This window comes from Eptatretus burgeri, chromosome 5 (assembly GCF_056783735.1).
Source record: "Eptatretus burgeri isolate ZD-2024b chromosome 5, Ebu_testis_v1, whole genome shotgun sequence".
NCBI lineage: Eukaryota > Metazoa > Chordata > Myxini > Myxiniformes > Myxinidae > Eptatretus > Eptatretus burgeri.
Window position 1 is genome coordinate 123,198,117 of NC_140965.1, and position 21,638 is coordinate 123,219,754.

Here is a 21,638-nt window from a genome sequence, read left to right on the forward strand (position 1 = left end):
TGTTGATGAATGCACTTTCTGTTGTACCATCTCTGTCATCCCTCATATCAGCAAGCAACAGCCTCTTCACTCTTTGCAGATCTGGATAAAATCACAAACTGGTCCAACACGTGGAAAATGTCTTTCAATCCTGACAAATCTCACATTCTCACTATGTCTCTCCAAAAGGACCATCTAAAACCCCCACCCCCTCCCATCTACTACAATCCTCTTGAAGTCCTTTAACTCAAGCTTTTGGGTCCTGTTATCTGCCATGATCGTTCCTGGGAAAGCCACATTTCCAAGCTGGCTTCCAAGGCCAGTTGCCGACTGGGCATCCTCCATCATGCAAAGTCCATCCTCAGCCCACCTGAGCTCCTAACCAAATAAAAAGCTTTCATCTGCAGCCTGATGGAGTACTGCTCTCCCCTCTGGGCTGGTGCTCCCGCCTTTCACTTTTCTCGGCTTCACGCTGTGGAAACCAAGGCTTTCAGGATCATTGGCATCTCCTGCGATGAGGCTGAGTGTTTGGGTCTCTCACTCTCTCAACACAGGCAGATCAGTGGTCTTTCTGTCTTCTACCATCTCCTCTCCAGCCTCCCCTACCCTGCCTGTCTGTAATCTGTGTCCCCCCCCCCCCCATATTTCCATAGGGTGCTCAGTCAGCCAGCAAAAACCCTTCTTGTGAAACTTCCAAAATCAAGAATCACTGCTCACCTTCACTCTTTCATTCCTCTGTTTTTCCCGCCTCTGGAACAAACTCCCACATGCTCTTCAATCCCATTCTTCCCTCCTGATCTTCAAAACAGCTGTTCACCACACCTCTTATCTTTCCCCCATCCAAAACCACAATCTTTTCTACTCCAGTTAATCCACCCCAAACCCACCGACTTTAAATTCCCTGCTTTCCTTCCTGAACATCCATGTAGTGTCCATTTGTTTACCCTGTGTATCCCACAACATCCCTCTCCCTTCCACAGATCTCCGAGTGTTTCTGCTCCCCACTGTTTTGTGCTTCCCTCTCCTGCCCCTCTTATCTCCTGCTCCCTTTGTTATATGTTCTGTGGGTTAGCTCTTATATGAGCCTCCACAGTGTATCCAATAAAAACCAACAAACAAGCAAAGAAGAAAAAAAAACACCTTTTTTGATTTATAAATGATCTCCCTCCTAATACACCCTAAAACCCGATTTGCTTTCCCTATAGCTGCCTGGCACTGTGCTGCCTGCTTATCTCCCATACCTATCACCATCCCCAGATCCTTCTCCTGTGTGACACGCTCCTAAATTACCCCTTACATCCTGTAATCTCTATTTTCATTGTTCTTTCCCATCCCCAACACCTTACACTTGCTCAGGTTAAATTACATCTTCCAATCTCTTGACCAATCTGTGCAAGTATCAATACTTTCCTGAATCTGATCACCACCCCCTCTGCTATCCACCTTACCTCCAAGCTTTGTGTCATCTGCAAATTTGGAAAGCTTACTCTTCACCCCATTATCCAAATCATTGATGTAAATAATGAATAGTAATGGTCCGAGTACTGATCCCTGAGGTACACCGCTAGTTATATCCTCCCAGCAAGACATCCTCCCACTCACAGCCACTCTTTGCTTCCCGAAACTAATCCAGTTTGAAATCCAATTAGCTACCTGACCAGCCACTCCACAAGCCCTCACCTTGGCTAACAACCTCCGATGTGGTACCTTCTTAAATTCCTTCTTAAAGTCTAGATATACTATGTCCACTGCCTTTCCCTCATCCATCCAATCAGACACTGCTTCATAGAACTCTAAAAGATTTCTTAAACAGGAACTACCTTTGGTAAACCCATGCTGACTACCTTTAATTAGTTTGTAATTGTTTAAATGGTTCCTCCTAATCAATATTGCTTTCGACTCGATATTAATGTTGCTTTTGATTCGATTGCAAAAAATCTGGAGGAAGTCCTATTTTATTGCCTTTTTCTCCCTTGGATCATGAACAATTTTCAAATTCCTGCACCATAATGGGAGTATACCTGTGTCGTAGCGGCGAGTCTTCCAGGATTATAACCTGCAGCCAAGAAACTGCTTCTGCAGAACCGACGTTCAATACAAAGTATGGTGTACAAGTACATGTTGTTCGAGTACATTTCATCCACATGTCAGAATCTCACAAAGACATTCTTTATTTGAAAGAGATGCCAGGCTGGAATAACTTTGGCACATTTCCCCACCAAGGGCTCTGCACCTGTCATTCCTCATCACTATCTTTACAAGACGGGGCTGTCTATGGCTTTCACAGCAAGATACAGTGAGGCAGAGCACGGCATATGTGTATTGCATTACACGGCATCAAATGAACTACATTGTGGCACAGAATCGCAAGAAGTAGCAACCGGCGGCTATATCGCGAGACACATTACAACTAGACACCTTAACAAAGCTTGTGGTGAGATTTCAAAATACAGAAGACACATTTATCCGCTATTGACTTTACGTGTGCCATGACTGCTGTGCTGTCTGCGTACTGTCGTGACTGTTAACGACTATCTCAGATTTGGAATAATATTTTGATTATATCTTGCTTATTGCCTATTAACCAATTATCCAGCCCAGCATGTGGAGCTTGTTATGAACTTTCACCACTTCCGTCGGTCTTGGGCTCACCTTCCGATTTTATTCCAGGTGACCTTCATTCCTTTCATTTCCTTGATGCTCCATCACAAGGTGCAGGTCTCTTTTGGCTGTCTAACCCTTCTCTTCCCAGCAGGTGCCAATCATATTTCTTTTTTCGGTGCATCTTGATTCTCCAGGCGTAATGTGTGACCAACCCATCTCCACCTCCTAATTTTGATCTCTTCGATGATGCTTTTCCTTCCTTTTGTTCAACCTCTTTCTTACTAGCTGTGTCAGGCCAAAATAGTCTCAAGATTTTATTGTGGCCGCTGAAGATGAAAGACTCCAATTTGCTGTTTCTTTGGTAATTTTCCAAGATTCATATCCAAATCGGAGGAATGATGTTATGTTGAAGTGAAAAATCCTCAGCTTAACTTTGGTGTTCTAATTCTTTCATTTCCAACTTTCCTTGAGCCTCATGAATGCACCTTTTGCTTATTTTCTTTATCCATTGCAGTACATCTGCATCTCCCCACCTATTATGGTAACTTTGGACCTCAGATATGTATCCTCGTCAACCTCTCCAGTTGTTGAATTGTTGCACATTATGTTGTTGTTGTTGTTAATGTTCAGCTCCCCCTTCACTGCGTACTCCTGTAGCCTATTTACTTTCTCCTGTATGCTACTTAAATACTATGATATCAGGTAGATGGCGGCTGCAAAGCAGAGTTCCTTTGTCTGTTCAAATTTGTTCCTTCTCTTCTGAGTTGTTTTCCACAACACCCAGTCCAACACCACTAAAACAGTCATGGAGACACCGTGCAACCTTGTCTGATTTCTGCAGTAACTTCAAATTAGGATGACAACTTGTTGTTACTAATTACACTGCATTTGTATCCATTGTAGGTACTCTTTATCATCCGGACAAATACATTTTGTACGCGACAAAATCTCGCTACCTTCCATATTGCCTCTCCATTATTCCTCATAATAAAATAAACTCCTCAGGTTCGGAATTCAGATCATTCATTGTGGGGATTGTAAAAGCAAATCGCAGATCGGCTTCTAGAGCTGCAATGTTGGAATATCCTTGTCCAAGAAACTTATTCAGCCCTACGGGATCCATATTCACACATTTTGAAGTGATAAGTTGTCAACATATTTCATCAGAAATGTGTGGAAGTTTCTTTTAACATCTTTGTCATTAAAACAGTTTTTTTTTTTTTCAAAATCATGAAGATTTTGCAAAATGTTCATTGTTATGCAGGGATTAAACAAAACATCTCCAAATAGGCTTCTGTGTACAGTAAACACTCTAAACCCTTTTAGCAGATTAGTAGAGACTTTTATTAATATTATAAAGCAGACGAATCTCAAATGGTAAGAAGAGGTGGAGACGTGTGGTTTGGCACTTGATGTCACCCTCGCCGTACACAAATACAAAACACACAATTTTGCAGTCATTAATTAATTAACGCATAATAATAAAAGCCATTATTATCACGATACATTGTCCATCCAATTATCAAATAATTAAAAGCTTAATGGAGAATATTTAATCGATACATATATATATATATGAATCTAAATTATAAATGTATATTCCTGTAATGAATTCAAATCAACTTTAAAGGAATATATTTCTGATGCAGTAATTATTGTTGTGACTGCAAAGTGTATAATCAATTGTATGTAAAGTTAAAGTGTATATTTATATGCCTTTAGGCCATGGGCCAGATATGGCTACCGTGAACCCCCCCCCCCCACCCAACTCCCAGCAAACCTATGTTTTTCTGAATCCCCTGGATATACTGAACACGACTATGAATGTTAACATTGAAAATTTTGGGATGCACTACCTGTTTTGACCTTTTGAATAGGGGTACCCTAAAATTATATTTTTATCGATTTGTGTCGAATTCAATTTATGGATGGAATCAAAATGGCATGCAGAAGGCCCAAATCATATCCAATATACATGTATGATTCATCAAATTGAATATAATTGCATTCTGATCATCTGTATATGTCTAACAGTGTTGTACGTTAAATTTAAATGAAATTATATGCATTTGAATATGTATATGTATGTATGTATATATATATATATATATATATATATATATATATATATATATATATATATATATATATATAATAGCAAGCTTGCACACTAAAAACTCGGCTCGCCGTCACACAATCCCTATGAAATTGCTGTGGCACTTAGCGGACATGCCGACAATGTTTGGGAAGTCTTGGCATTCCATATTACCACTTGCATTTTGCACAATGCATATTTTTGTCATTCCCCGTGTACGGTCTGTCATCTGCTACCAGCTATGTTGTACTGCTATCCCGTGCATGTGCACGGGTATCACTACTATGTACATGTATATGTATGTATATATATATATATATATATATATATATATATATATATATATATATATATATATATATATATATATATATATATATATATGTATTCCCTATATTTCGAATAAACACAAAATCAACACTCCGTATTCCTCAATGAATATATTTGACATTATATGAATTTTATTGCAGGTACAGACTATTTAATGATGGTGAGAAACGGTTTTAATTACCTTATATTTCTTGAAATTTGAGACAAACTGGAATCGTGTCGGTGTTGGAATGGGCCGTATCCTGAACGGAAAGCGAGTCATCACAGTCGATATTTGTTTCCATATTATTAAAGGTTTTTTTCCAAAACATTCATGTTGATCGTTCAACTGAAGATAACAGGTTAGTTGAGATGTATTTTCTTTCTCATGGTAAGTTTTACTGGTAAGTACTACTGCTACTACTAAAACTACTGGTAAGTTTTAATTAAGTCAGGTAATTAAGTTATATATTCCAGTCCAAATCAGAAATATTTAAGAATGTGATACAACATTGCAATAATTAACACCTATTAGCGTTGCTCGATCATCATTCCCGGTAATCGATGTGTGGTTGACAAAACCATGGAAGAAACTTTAATATGTCATACCAAGTCCCATGAAGGAGCTGGTGGCAGTGCCACAGGTGTCTCAGGCCTCCTGACGAATTATGACGCATACCAATGCTGGGTTCGAACAACCCATGCTCGATCCCAGAATGTCAGTACCACCCTGAGCATGCCCGACATGTTAACTGGAATGACAGCAGGAACCAAGCACCGTGATCTTCATCCATCCGAGATCCTGAAGGGAGAGAAGCTGGTGGAAAAAACACGAGAAGCAGTTGAAAGCTTCATGAATCCTCTCGAGGTCGAAAGCAAAAATGAGCTAATGACCCCCTTGTTGGGCGCCACAGCATCTGAAGAAGTCCAGAAAGATGTCTTGAGAGCCGAGCAGGCAGGCAAAGATGCTAACGAAGCTGTCATTACCACTCGTGTGGAAGCAGGACGGGACTTCTTCGAGCCAGTCAAGCGTTTCAACTTGAAAACTCTCGTTGATATGAACAAGAAGAGCAAAGTGACAACCACTAAGAACAAAGTTGTACAGTACCAACAACAGGGAAACGTCGCTTTCCAGCTGTTCATGAAATCACAAAACCAAGGCATACAACTGGACCTGAGAGAACTTCTCACCTACCCACTCACTCCTGTACCATACAGTATTGGCACTGCTGATGGTTTCATGGCCAAAACAGATAAATCGAAGTCCTTCACTTTCCTGACGAAAGACCAAGAGGATGCTGCCCAACCTCCGAATGATGAAACACTTGTCATTTTCGATGGCAATGCCTGTTTCTACTTCCGAAAGGAGATACCAGGTAACTTCAACCAGATATGCGAAAAAGTGTTCAACATCCTGCCGAAGTCAGGTGACATTGTGTTTAGCACAGATGGCTACGCACCCAACTCTGTGAAGGCGATGGAATGACTGAGGAGAGGATCTGGGGACAAACTGATTCTGAAGGGGGGAAACACTAAAAAAAACCTGCAGATTGGAAGTTCTTCTTGAGCAATGATGAGAACAAGCAACAGTTCATTGAACTCCTCACTCGACTCTGGAGCCAAGACGCATATGCCAGCTAGTTACACGGCAGGAAGGTAATTGTGACTTGTGGCGGATCAGCATATTTACTGACCTCTGAAGACCTTCTGTCAACGTGTAACAGAGAACTGAACGCACTAAAATCCACTCAAGAAGAAACTGATTCTCGAATCATTCTGTATTGCGAGTATGCCAGGAGTCAGAAGTACAGCCACATCAGGATGAAGAGTCCAGATAGTGATATATTTGTCATCCTCATGCACTACGCTGCAACTATGACACATGTGACAATCTTGTTTGACACAGGCACTGGTAACAAGAAGAGGCTTATCGACGTGACCGAAATTACCGGTGGTTATTCTACACAGCATTCAACAGCAATAATGGCTCTTCATGTATTCAGTGGCTGTGACTCGACCAGCGCTTTCAAGGGTTGAAATGAGAGCGAGAGATGAACCTTCAGAGTTTAGGCTTTATTCCATTTGATTGGAGCCGCTTCTGTGGACACACCAGGAAATACAGGTTCAGCTAGGAGTACATAAGCAGAAACGTATACATGTGCAGTTAACCATTGCAGACTAATCCGCGTAAGCACGGAGTTCGGGAGCATAATCTCCATTCTCACCAGTCAATGAGCACCTTCAGTTAACGAGCATCAAGTGGACAGCCGATGTCAATAGCAATGCCCCGGGGACAATCACTCGTGCCGCAGAGACCTCCCCTTATACGCGAGACGCACAACATGTGATCCCGCGTCATGTCCCTTGATTCACGTTAATTCACCACATTCTCCTCACCTTTAAAATGTAACTAGGGGCCCATCTTACACACCATGATTGCTTTAGCTCTATAGGAGTATACATTTCAAGCAACGCGGACTAATAGATCTACAGGAGCATACATGCCAAGCAGTGATTATTTTGAGTTGTAGGAGCATGGAAATGAGCATCGATATATGATATAATGGGCATATAGGAGCATGAGCAGCGAGAATGCCGATAATCCCCTTTACAGATTGAGTCGTCGAGGGGGCCTTATTCGTCGACCTCTCCGGGAGTAAACGGCAGTTTCACTTGAGGGAGACTCCCGATCCTCTTGGTGAGCCTCACTTGTGCCGGGGATGACTCCTCGACGCCCTCGGGGGGAACACGGCAGCCCTTGCCGCCTGGCGGAGTTCCTGGGGGGGAAATGTCAGAAGGAGGAGAGCCAGGAGGTGGTGTACCGGCGGAAGGAGTACCGGCGGGAGCCAGATGGCGAACCGACACAGTGGTCTCCCTGCCATCCGGGAGCCTGACATGAGCATACTCTGGATTAGTGTCAATGAGTTCGACCCCCTCCACCAGCGGTTCATACTTGCTTTGTCGTACCGGGCGTTTCATGAACACTGTACCGGGGTGGGTCAGCCAGTTGGGCACCGTTTGACTGTCAACATAACGTCGTTGGTGAGTAAACATACGTTCGTGAGGAGTGGCATTTGTGGACGTGCAGAGCAAAGAGCGTATGGAATTCATTGCGTCAGGAAGAGCAACCTCCCATCGCTCGGGGCCCAGTCCTCTCGATTTCAGCGCCAGAGTTATGGCTTTCCAAATTACTCCATTATACCGTTCCACCTGCCCGTTCCCCTGTGGGTTGTAACCCGTCGTTCGACTAGTTGCTATGCCGTGCTCTAATAGGAATTGTTTTAGCCCGGCCGACATGAAACACGGCCCTCTGTCTGAATGTATGTACGAAGGTCTCCCAAACATAGCGAAGACGTCAGACAGACATTTTACGACAGTGCCCGAGGTCATATCCGAGCACGGAAACGCGAAAGGGAACCTTGAATATTCATCAACAACGGTGAATATGTATCTGTTGTCTGTCTCGGTGGGCAGGGGCCCTTTGAAGTCGATGTTTAGTCTCTCGAAGGGGGAAGTAGCCTTGATCAGTCTGCCAGATGCCGCGCCAAAGAATCTGGGTTTTAGTTCAGCACAAACAGGGCATGAAGCATTCATTTGTTTAATATCTTCAACAGAATAGGGAAGATTTTGTCTGCGTACGAAATGTGCCATCCTGGTTACCCCTGGGTGGCACAGAGACACATGGAGGTCTTGCAAAGCCTGACTGATTGTTGCCGAACTGTAGACCCGGGAGAAGGTATCTGCAGCAGGGTTTTCCTTCCCGGGCCGGTAAACAATGTCGTACCTGTAGCAGGCTAGGTCTATCCGCCATCTCATAATTTTTTCATTCTTAATTTTCCCGTTATTTTTCCCATCAAACATGAAAGCCACGGATCGTTGGTCCGTAACGAGCGTGAAGTGGTTTCCCAGTAAATAATGTCTCCATTTACGCAGCGCTTCGACGATGGCGTACGCCTCCTTCTCTATTGCCGAGTGTCTCTGCTCGCTTCTAGAGAGAGTTCTCGAGAAGAAAGCGACCGGCCGCCCAGACTGATTAAGTGTTGCAGCTATGGCGTGATTTGAAGCGCGGGTTTCCACCACGAAGGGCACCGAGCTGTCGATCGATAAAACCACGGACTTACTGATATCATCCTTGAGATCGTGGAAAGCTTTCACGACAGCGGCATCTGGTGGAAAGTTTTTGCAATGCACTAGGGGATATATTTTCTCGGAGTATTGCGAAATCCATCTTGCATAGTAAGCGAACATCCCGATCACCCGGCGCATTGTCTGCAAGTCCTGAGGTGGTGGAAGCTCACGGAGCGGGCGCACTCGCTCAGGATCAGGCTTAATTGTGCCGTTGGCTATCGTGTAGCCGAGAAGGTCAATTGACCTTGCCGAGAATACGCATTTCTCGTAGTTGAGAGTCAGATTATATTTTCCAGCAATGCTCAAGAATCTGTCCAGATTCCTATCATGTTCCCTCTGATCCCTACCGCACACTGTGACATTATCCACGTAAACAAAAGTGTCTTCGAGGTTTTCATCTGAGATGATGTCGTCCATAACCCGTTGGAAGCAAGCTACTCCATTCGTGACACCGAATGGTATCCTTCTGAACTGGTAGAGGCGCCGCCCTGCCTGGAATGCAGTGTACGGTTTGTCTTCCTCTCGGATGGGAATTTGATGATAGGCGCTTCGCAAGTCGATGGTACTGAATACCTTATAATTGGCCACGCGTTCGACCATCTCATCTATGCGCGGCAGGGGTAGGCGTCGAGTTGGGTGAAGCGATTGACCGTTTGGGAATAATCGACAACCATCCGTCTCTTATGGTTCTGACTGCTGGTCACTAACACCTGTGCGCGCCATGGCGAATCGCTCGGTTCTATAATTCCCTCCTCCAGTAATCGCTTGGTTTCTGAAGTGATGAAATTCATGTCAGCAGTGGTATATCGCCGCGATTTGATCGCTATCGGTTTGCAGACCGCTGACAAGTTAGCGAACAGCTGGGGGGACGTCACCTCCGCGGTGGTCAGCGCATTTAAAATTAGACGAGGCTTGCTTCCTCCAAAGGGTATTTCGATGCTCGTGTGCTGCTTGAGGACATTATGACCCAGAATTACGTCTGCGCACAAATCACGAAGCACCAGCACCTTTACATCCCGATGCGTGTACCCTTTTACGTCCAATTCAACATTGCAGTACCCTCGTACGCGGGATTGTAGTGAGGTGGCGGCCATGCATACCGTATTGTCAGTCGGGTGGATTACCCATTTCCTGCCCTTCACTAGCGAGCTGTTGACGAAACTTTCAGAGCTACCGGTATCAATCAGTGCCTCAGCCATATGCCCGTTAATTCGCACGTTGATGATAGCCTTGGATAGATTCCCCGGAGAGGCTGCAGTCAATTTATTTTGCGAGTAGAGAGCCGCAGAAGTGGGTTTATTCCTCCTTAGAGTAGATTTACATACCCTGGCATAATGCCCTTTCTTGTCGCAATTCATGCATGTGGCATCTCTGGCTGGACATTTTTGACGAGGATGCCTTTTGTACCCACAAAAGAAGCATTTACCGACCGGAGCAGTTGCTGAGGAGTTTGACGAGGTCTGGGTATCCGGCTCCTCGGGTGTTTCTCCATCCCTCATGTCTGGCTGAGTCTGTGCCAGTGGGGTTCCTTGGGTTCCCATCGTAGCAGCGTTCATGAGCAGCATCGGTGTCCCAAATGACTCAGATTGCTGCTGAGCCGTATCCATCGCCGAGCCTGATCGACTACCTTGTCAAGAGTGGGTTGCGCTTTCTCTAGTAAGCGTTGCCGTATGTGGGCTGATCTGAGTCCTTGGATGAATGCCTCCCGTGTCGCTCCTTTCGTGTTCCTCGGCGCTACGGCCCGGAAGCTGCAGTCTTTTCCCAGCTGATTCAGAGCTTGCAGGAACTGATCGATTGTCTCCCCGGCTGCTTGCTTGCGTGTGTTGAGAAGATGTCGTATGTATACCTCTGCTCTTGGGCTTCACGTAGAGCGCCTGCAGTACGTCAATCGCTGCTTCGTAAGTGTCGCACCCCGAGAAGAGCCTGTATACGCCGGGCGAGACATGATTCACGAGAGCGGCAAATTTGTCAGCTCCCTCCGCGATGATGGTCAGATAGTGTGAGAAGGAGCAGAACCAATGTGACCATTTCATTTCTGCGTCAGTCGTGTTTGGGTCTGCGTCGAACCTCTCTGGTTTGTAGATCTTGTCCATCTTTGGTTGAGAGAGCCGAGAAAATCAAATGGAATAAATTGGAATGAGAGCGAGAGATGAACCTTCAGAGTTTAGGCTTTATTCCATTTGATTGGAGCCGCTTCTGTGGACACACCAGGAAATACAGGTTCAGCTAGGAGTACATAAGCAGAAACGTATACATGTGCAGTTAACCATTGCAGACTAATCCGCGTAAGCACGGAGTTCGATATAATCTCCATTCTCACCAGTCAATGAGCACCTTCAGTTAACGAGCATCAAGTGGACAGCCGATGTCAATAGCAATGCCCCGGGGACAATCACTCGTGCCGCAGAGAGACATCCCCTTATACGCGAGACGCACAACATGTGATCCCGCGTCATGTCCCTTGATTCACGTTAATTCACCACAAGGGTCTAGGCAAGGTGAAGCCACTGAAGACCCTTTCTAGGCTGCCCAAGTTTGTACCAGTTCTCGCTCAATTAAGAGACACGTTGGAAGTACTCGACGATCTGATGGATGACCTGGACGAGTTTACCTGTGCGTTATATGGAAGACCTCATACTCAGAGCATCGATGAGTTGTGGTTCATGAAAATGAATTAGCTGTATGCAAAAAATGATGACCGTCTCTCTCGTTTGAGCACAGTTGACATGGGCACTCTCACTCCATGCAAGAAGAGCCTGGAGCAACACATCCGGAGAGTCAACTTCCAACTTGGCATTTGGAAAAGAGCCCATGTTGCAAATCTTGAAATCCCTGAGCCAAGTGATGGACATGGGTGGATTTTAGTTGAGGGGAAGCTGGAGCCTCTTTGGTACGAGGGAGGGGTCCTGCCACAGCAGTTGGCAGACATCGCTGAAGATTCAGCGAACATCAATGACTCGGACTCGGACTCGGACATTCCAGACGAATTGGACTATCTTAATGGAGACAGCTCAGAGTCTGATAATGAGTAGGATTAGTTTCAATTCACATTAACGACAGCAACATGCATTTCTATTGGAGTATACTTCTGTTTTGAATTGTTTACAATATATGGTGTATTTAAATACTTACCATGTTTGAGATTTAGTTATGTTATTTAGTTCCATGAATATTGTATTCATTATGATGCGGGTATAATGCAAATATAAACACTTTTATTCACTCTGAAACGTATGCTTTCTGCAGTCTGCATTGGCACTGTAAGTAGTAGATGTATGTTTGGAAATATGTTGGATGAATATGGGAAGAAATATGAAGGATAATGAAATACTGCACGTAAAATATTCTTGTATTACAGGTAACTGACATGATCCGGGTTATGGAGATATAGACTGGAAATGTTTATGTGCAATGAAATATCTAAAACATTATTTGTCTGAATACCCGTTTGATGCTTATTGTGTGATAACGTTGTATATTTTCATAATAGTTGCTTGATATTTTCGAAAAATAAAAGGTAATTAATACCGTTTCTCACTATCATTAAATAGTCTGTTCCTGCAATAAAATTCATATAATCTCAAATATATTCATTGAGGAATACGGAGTGTTGATTTTGTGTTTATTCAAAAGATAGGGAATATATATTCAAATGTATATAATTTCATTTAGATTTAATGTACAACACTGTTCAACATATACAGATGATCAGAATGCAATTATCTTCAATTTGATGCATCATACATGTATATTGGATGTGATTTGGGCCTTCTGAATGCTATTTTGATTTCATCCATAAATTGAATGCGATGCAAATCGATAAAAGTATAATTTTAGGGTTCCCCGATTCAAAATGTCAAAACAGGTAGTGCATCCCAAAATTTTCAATGTTAACATTCATATTCGTGTTCAGTATATCCAGGGGATTCAGAAAAACATAGGTTTGCTGGGAGGTGGGGGGGTGGAGAGAGGGGGGGGGGTGCACTGTTTCCATATCTGGCCAATGGCCTACTTGATAAAACTCAGTTATGTGCTTATTTTATAAAATATCACATGTACACATTCTGGTGACATCACGATTGTGAAATGCAACCCGTGTTTACTAGCTCAGCTTATCTGATCAGCCGAAGAGTTTTGCAAGGTTATCAGCAAAATGAGTGGCCCTGCGTGTCAGCATTGCTTCGAAGTTCAGTAAATTCTCAGAACAGTGTATATTTATTGTGCTACCATTAACAGAGATCAAAAAGTTGGATTTCACTTTCACAGCCCTCACCTGGAAGAATAACGACACTGAGGAGGAAGTCAATGTGGGATGGAATCAGCAAAATGTACCAAAGAACCAATGTTAAAGCAAATAGTTACTTTGGTGGGCAATCCCCCACCCCACCCAGGCTGTTATAGTTAGTGTTTTCGGACTCGGACATTCCAGATGAGTCTGACAATGAGTAGGATTCGTTTCAATTCACGTCAACGACAGGAACATTCATTTATATTGGAGTATACTTCTGTTTTGTAAGTAGTTTGTCAAGTAATTGACATTAACCTTCCTCCCTTAGACCCTGATTATTTTATTTTTTATGTTGTGAACAAACTTTTTTTTACATCACGGGAGATGAAGGTGGTGGTCAAGCTTCATCGGAATTGTGTGTGTAGTTTCGGAGAAGAAAGCAAATCCATATTTTGGGGGGCAACCCCCCTCCCCATAAACCTCCTTGCCCAATTTTTTTTATGCCGTGACAAAACATTGCTACATCATGGGTGATGAAGGTGGTGGTCAAGTTTCATCAGAATTGTGTGTGTCATTTCAGAGAGGAAGTTGCAAGTGTTTACGGATGGATTGATCAACGTACGTACGATGACACTCCGTCCCATAAGCTCCCCTGAACTACGTTCCAGGTGAGCTCACCAATCCTAACATGGTTGTTGATCTGCCGTAGATAAAAACGATAATGTTACTTAAAGGCTTGCACTCCATTCATGATTCATCGTATTAACTTTGCCACCTAAAGATCTTTTTTACCCCGTCTGTCTATGAACAGGATATCTCACATACAAGATAACAAGATATCTCATGGGACAAGATATGTCCTTGTAACACACCCAACCTCTCCACCAAATTTAGTGTCTGAATCAGTCAACAACGTTTTGAGATATCTTGTTTACAGAGTGTGACAAGGATGAAATGATGAGATTTTTGGTGAAGATCTCACCATTGATAGATATGGCCAAAAACTAGATACCATATTTTCCGGTGTATTAACCGCGACTGTATACTGAAGGCGTCCCTGTTTTTCACCCTCAAAAAATAAAATAAAATATAATCTTCTCTTCTTTTTCGTTGCCTTACTTGTTCTCCAGCGCCGGATGACGGACTCGTCCACGACGATCGCTTCCCAGCTTCCCGGTTCCCAAACTCTTTTGCAGCCTGACAGATGGAGAGTTTAAAGGCTGCAGTGAATGAATGCCTTGACATCTTGAAAAGGGAGAACGGATGATACTTGCAGATCGGTGGACTTGCTCTTGCTTTGAGCAGGCCCTGCACAGATACTTACAAGAGTTGTACGTTCAAAATAACGTTGTTCATCAAGGGTCATAAAAGGATATTTTACGACCCTTTATCATAAAGGGTCGTAAAACGTCTTTCATCACTATCAAAATGGAGATGTCTGTGAAGCGTCAACCACACACCCGTTCAAAGAAGATTGAGATGAACGCTTTTTACAACTCTTGTAAGAAATTCCGACTTAACACAAGGACTTGGATGTGAATTGTGAAGAAATAGGAAATAATTGTTCAGAGTGAGAAAGGGTTGAAGAAGACAGAGAGCGGAAGACAGGCTTTTTACCCGCACATGGAAAACGAACGTGTCGCGGAGTTTAAACAGGTGTGTGCTTGAGGACTGGACATGTATATAGTATTGTTACAAATCTGGAAGCCTCTTGCACACAGACAGCCAGAGCCCCCGCAGTTCAGTTATTTCGATAAGTATGTGTTTATAATTAGGGTCCCATCCCCTATGTCTAACGGGAATTACATGTGTGCGCTGCGGGTTTCTTTTATAGTCAGGTTTTTTTTATACCTTTAAATCTTCCTCCCAACGAGTCAATCCTCCACCTCTCCGCACGATCGACTCCATTGCCCACGTGTTTTTGGCTGAAGGCATGGGCGGAGCCTCCATCGCCTCAGATCGAGGCTCCACTCGAGGAAGGGCATGGAGCATTTCCTCCAGCCAATGGGCGAAGGGCGAGCAGGGCCAAACGCGCTCCGGCCAATGGGAGGCCAGAGTGCCGGGAAATACTACAGAGCCTCTCTGGGGGTTGGCCTCCGAGACGCCCTGACACCCCCCCCCCCGAGACGCCCCGTCCAATCAGGAGGCTCATCTTCTCAGGGCCGGCTCTGCCCCAGCCAGATGAAGGGTTCACCCCATCCAAATAGGAGGGAGTACTGCAGTGATCATGGCCTATTGCTTTTGGTCTACCCTTGAGGCTTGGTCTCAGTCATTGTCTGCGGTCCTTTGCAGGGCTCATGGATTTTGGGATGTGGGTTCAAGTCCCACCATGGTGGGTTGGAGTCTGGTGTGACCGCCCAAGGCGGGAAGGTACCCGGCCAGGCTCTGTTCCTCCAGCTCGCCTTCTCTCTAGGCAGAAGGGACGAATCAAGACCCACGGGGTCCATTTCGTGTGTGTGTGTGTGTGTGTGTGTGTGTGTGTGTGTGTGTGTGTGTGTGTGTGTGTGTGTGTGTGTGTGTGTGTGTGTGTGTGTTTGTGTGTGTGGCACCAGTTTGTTAGGTAGAATTGTTTAAGTATTTTCTTTTCATTGTACATTGCATTTTATTTGTGATTAAGTCTGCTCTGTGTCTCCCTCCCTTATAAATAAACCCTCTTGTTAAATGTCCCAGTTTGTTGCCCGTGTTGTCTTCCATTGCCCAGCATGGTGCAGGCTTGAGAAATAGTGAGGCCGTCAGTGCCATAAGTTGTGATTGGGTCCAACGGACTTTGGTGATTCCACTCGGTTACACCGGACCCACGTTGCTAGAGCGACCCGGTTCGTTTAGGTCTGTCGAGGGTGTGGTTTTTCCCCTGTAGTTAGACGACGTGGGTACTTAGGTATATTGAAATTAGGCAATTAACCCGACCCCACACCGTCAAAATATTGGCGACCACAGTCCTTAAGTGACCAGTCGACTCCGGAGTTATCCGGGGTGACGACCTTTCAATTCCGGTGTTCAGTAGGAGACGGCTCAACTGCTCCGTCTGGCATTCGTCCTCGCTACCAAACCCGGCACCACAACATTATTTGTTTCTGAGGTACGGACAATAAAAATTGCAATGATGTAAAAAAAAAAAAAAACTGACATCTCTACAGCCATTCTGAAGAACATTTACCATAATAAGCGCAGGTCATGACTTTTTGAATACGTATGTAAAGATTGATTATTTTCTATACCTGTGTATTAACTGCACTCCCGACTTTTAACTTTTTCCCGCTGATAAAATGTTCGGTAAATACACCGGAAAATATGGCATAGCACGATATCTCAAAACGTTATGGACTGATTCGGAAGAAACTTGTTGGACAGATTTGGTGTGTGACAAGGACGAATCAATTTGATTTTGGTGAAGATCCGGATACAGATATGGTAGAATTTTCTTTTTAATTTTTCAAGTGATTCTTCAACATTGAGTGATGGGGAAAAAAAACAATGTAGAGCATGATATTTAAAAACGTTGTGGACGAGTTTGACAAAACTACACGGACGAGTTGGTTCGGTGCCAAGAACAAGCCGACTCGATTTTTGTTCAGGTCAAGATCCAGATCTGGCATATTAGTGGGATACAAAATGTAAACTGTTCAGCCTGGTGGAGGTATGTGCTCTACTGAGTGCCGTTCTAGTTGTTCATGTGAAGATGTGGTCCCTGCTTCCCGTTTCTCCTGAACCAATCTTGTTTGTTTCTTTTGGTACTGTGAACAACCTTTTACATTTTGTTGAATATTATCTTACAAGCACTTTGCTCACAATGCACATGTTATGATTTCGATGAACCAGGGGCTATCCCGAGATGGTTTCTTGGACCCACTTCCCTGACCTCCAAACCAAAAGCCGTCAACTTCAGATAACTCTGTAGCCCGACGGCTTGTTTACAGTAGTGGATGCCGGTTGAAGCCACTAAACCTCGCAGGGTCCTCACTCTTAACAATTGCGTTACCCTATTGGTGGTTTGTTTACTTTAACTAGGGAAACGCACTCTCGACACTGAACCCTGTTGACTTATTATGTACGGCCGAGCGAAACGATGCGTGGGAGTCGGCAAGCCGTTAGAGTAAATCAGTGGGGGAGGACTTCCAATCTTCTGCTTAAGCACACACTATGCCGGACCAATGGAGGAAAGGACAGTGGGCAACTTTGAAATATGCTTACTGGTCAAAGTAGCAAGCATTTATTCACACTCTTATATTTATTCACATTTATTCTTATATTTATAGCTCTCATACGAGCCTTGACAATGTATACAAAAAAAAATTCAAGCAGAGCAATAAGTACGAATTTACAAACACGATATTCACAAATCATACAAGATTCAAATACACAGAAAAGCAGTATTTTATTCCCTTTGCACTTATGGAAGCCCATTATACAATCTTCCTTACGCTGATACACAAGTCTGGCATGCCATCACAATCATCTGGGAAAATGAGAGGAAGAAGAAGACAGAGGCAGGAAGAGGCTTGCTTTGGTCCCTGGGTCACCTGACACAGACAAGGCAGGACTGTGTTAATCCAAATATGGAGGGTAGGAAAGGGTGGAGAGCGAGGGAGTAATTGGCATGTCAATGTGATATTGGAAGAGGTGTAGTATCGTGATTATGTGAGCTTAGAGGCAGGGTGTGAGGTGTGAATGAGTGCCTCGCCCAGACGGGTGAAGAGGCAATTCATTGATTGATCCTTCTTAATTGTGACAGACCTTTCGTGCATCTCAAGTGGACAAATTAGAGGTCTTGAGGGAAAACAAGGAAAGACAGCTTTAGTCAGTGTGGAGCTGTGCTGACGTGTTTTTGCCAAAGACCTCGTGCCATGTCTGATCTTGGGCCTCATCTTGCATTCGCATCACCCAGCACAGTTTGCCTTGGACCCAGCGCACTTTTCCCGAACCCAGCGCAGTTCGTCCTGGCAAGTGATTCCCCAATGCAAACAGGCAAGCAGCTTATTGAACAGTTCCCCAGCACGCACACAACCACCACGTTGTTTGTACATTACAATGATGTTGCAGGCTGCTGGTGTTGTTTGCAGATTATGATGATGTTGCAGGCTGGTGATGTTGTTGTCCATTATGATGATGTTGCAGGCTGGTGGTGTTGTCTGTAGATTACAGTGATGTTGCAGGCTGGTGGCATTGTTTGTAGATTACGATGATGTTGCAGGCTGGTGGTGTTGGCTGTAGATTACAGTGATGTTGCAGGCTGGTGGCATTGTTTGTAGATTACGATGATGTTGCAGGCTGGTGGTGTTGTCTGTAGATTACGGTGATGTTTCAGGCTGGTGGTGTTGTCTGTAGATTACAGTGATGTTGCAGGCTGGTGGCATTGTTTGTAGATTACGATGATGTTGCAGGCTGGTGGTGTTGTCTGTAGATTACGATGATGTTGCAGGCTGGTGGTGTTGTCTGGAGATTACGGTGATGTTGCAGGCTGGTGGTGTTGTCTGGAGATTACGGTGATGTTGCAGGCTGGTGGCGCTGTTTGTAGATTACGGTGATGTTGCAGGCTGGTGGCGCTGTTTGTAGATTACGATGATGTTGCAGGCTGGTGGTGTTGTTTGTAGATTACGATGATGTTGCAGGCTGGTGGTGTTGTCTGTAGATTACAGTGATGTTGCAGGCTGGTGGCATTGTTTGTAGATTACGATGATGTTGCAGGCTGGTGGTGTTGTCTGTAGATTACAGTGATGTTGCAGGCTGGTGGTGTTGTCTGTAGATTACAGTGATGTTGCAGGCTGGTGGTGTTGTCTGGAGATTACGGTGATGTTGCATGCTGGTGGTGTTGTCTGTAGATTACAGTGATGTTGCAGGCTGGTGGCATTGTTTGTAGATTACGATGATGTTGCAGGCTGGTGATGTTGTTGTCCATTACGGTGATGTTGCAGGCTGGTGGTGTTGTCAGTAGATTATGGTGATGTTGCAGGCTGGTGGTGTTGTCTGTAGATTACAGTGATGTTGCAGGCTGGTGGTGTTGTCTGTAGATTACAGTGATGTTGCAGGCTGGTGGTGTTGTCTGTAGATTACAGTGATGTTGCAGGCTGGTGGCATTGTTTGTAGATTACGATGATGTTGCAGGCTGGTGGTGTTGTCTGTAGATTACAGTGATGTTGCAGGCTGGTGGTGTTGTCTGTAGATTACAGTGATGTTGCAGGCTGGTGGTGTTGTCTGGAGATTACGGTGATGTTGCAGGCTGGTGGTGTTGTCTGGAGATTACGGTGATGTTGCAGGCTGGTGGTGTTGTTTGTAGATTACGATGATGTTGCAGGCTGGTGGTGTTGTCTGTAGATTACAGTGATGTTGCAGGCTGGTGGCATTGTTTGTAGATTACGATGATGTTGCAGGCTGGTGGTGTTGTCTGTAGATTACAGTGATGTTGCAGGCTGGTGGTGTTGTCTGTAGATTACAGTGATGTTGCAGGCTGGTGGTGTTGTTTGTAGATTACGATGATGTTGCAGGCTGGTGGTGTTGTCTGTAGATTACAGTGATGTTGCAGGCTGGTGGCATTGTTTGTAGATTACGATGATGTTGCAGGCTGGTGGTGTTGTCTGTAGATTACAGTGATGTTGCAGGCTGGTGGTGTTGTCTGTAGATTACAGTGATGTTGCAGGCTGGTGGTGTTGTCTGGAGATTACGGTGATGTTGCAGGCTGGTGGTGTTGTCTGGAGATTACGGTGATGTTGCAGGCTGGTGGCGCTGTTTGTAGATTACGATGATGTTGCACGCTGGTGGTGTTGTCTGTAGATTACAGTGATGTTGCAGGCAGGTGGCGTTGTTTGTAGATTACGATGATGTTGCAGGCTGGTGGTGTTGTCTGTAGATTATGGTGATGTTGCATGCTGGTGGTGTTGTCTGTAGATTACAGTGATGTTGCAGGCTGGTGGCATTGTTTGTAGATTACGATGATGTTGCAGGCTGGTGGTGTTGTCTGTAGATTACAGTGATGTTGCAGGCTGGTGGCATTGTTTGTAGATTACGATGATGTTGCAGGCTGGTGGTGTTGTCAGTAGATTACGGTGATGTTGCAGGCTGCTGGTGTTGTTTGTAGATTACGATGATGTTGCAGGCTGGTGATGTTGTTGTCCATTACGGTGATGTTGCAGGCTGGTGGTGTTGTCAGTAGATTATGGTGATGTTGCAGGCTGGTGGCGCTGTTTGTAGATTACGATGATGTTGCAGGCTGGTGGTGTTGTCTGTAGATTACAGTGATGTTGCAGGCTGGTGGCGTTGTTTGTAGATTACAGTGATGTTGCAGGCTGGTGGCGTTGTTTGTAGATTACGATGATGTTGCAGGCTGGTGGTGTTGTCTGTAGATTACAGTGATGTTGCAGGCTGGTGGCATTGTTTGTAGATTACGATGATGTTGCAGGCTGGTGGTGTTGTCTGTAGATTACAGTGATGTTGCAGGCTGGTGGTGTTGTCTGTAGATTATGGTGATGTTGCAGGCTGGTGGTGTTGTCTGGAGATTACGGTGATGTTGCAGGCTGGTGGTGTTGTCTGGAGATTACGGTGATGTTGCAGGCTGGTGGCGCTGTTTGTAGATTACGATGATGTTGCAGGCTGGTGGTGTTGTCTGTAGATTACAGTGATGTTGCAGGCTGGTGGTGTTGTCTGTAGATTACAGTGATGTTGCAGGCTGGTGGTGTTGTCTGGAGATTACGGTGATGTTGCAGGCTGGTGGCGCTGTTTGTAGATTACGATGATGTTGCAGGCTGGTGGTGTTGTCTGTAGATTACAGTGATGTTGCAGGCTGGTGGCATTGTTTGTAGATTACGATGATGTTGCAGGCTGGTGGTGTTGTCTGTAGATTACAGTGATGTTGCAGGCTGGTGGTGTTGTCTGTAGATTACAGTGATGTTGCAGGCTGGTGGTGTTGTCTGGAGATTGTGGTGATGTTGCAGGCTGGTGGCGCTGTTTGTAGATTACGATGATGTTGCAGGCTGGTGGTGTTGTCTGTAGATTACAGTGATGTTGCAGGCAGGTGGCGTTGTTTGTAGATTACGATGATGTTGCAGGCTGGTGGTGTTGTCTGTAGATTATGGTGATGTTGCATGCTGGTGGTGTTGTCTGTAGATTACAGTGATGTTGCAGGCTGGTGGCATTGTTTGTAGATTACGATGATGTTGCAGGCTGGTGGTGTTGTCTGTAGATTACAGTGATGTTGCAGGCTGGTGGCATTGTTTGTAGATTACGATGATGTTGCAGGCTGGTGGTGTTGTCTGTAGATTACGGTGATGTTGCAGGCTGGTGGCATTGTTTGTAGATTACGAT

The 21,638-nt window shown here is 44.6% G+C and overlaps 1 protein-coding gene and 1 long non-coding RNA gene across 3 annotated transcripts in view; one reads left to right on the forward strand and one right to left on the reverse strand.

Annotated features, from left to right (window-relative positions):
* The window catches only part of LOC147027270 (uncharacterized), a 74,604-nt gene extending 71,875 nt beyond the window's left edge, over positions 1-2,729 (reverse strand). The window contains exon 1 of the long non-coding RNA XR_015058757.1: positions 2,632-2,729. This is a non-coding gene — a long non-coding RNA (uncharacterized LOC147027270). The remainder of the gene's footprint in view (positions 1-2,631) is intronic.
* The window catches only part of LOC147027271 (protein FAM13A-like), a 333,647-nt gene that overhangs the window by 27,856 nt on the left and 284,153 nt on the right, over positions 1-21,638 (forward strand). Inside the window, exons 1-2 of one of the 2 annotated variants that reach the window (XM_085883526.1) lie at positions 13,303-13,627; positions 13,924-14,011. The gene's annotated coding sequence lies outside the window, so the exon portion shown is untranslated. Of the gene's footprint in view, positions 1-13,302; positions 13,628-13,923; positions 14,012-21,638 lie in introns of those variants that run through there. The other variant, XM_085883527.1, reaches the window with a different exon arrangement.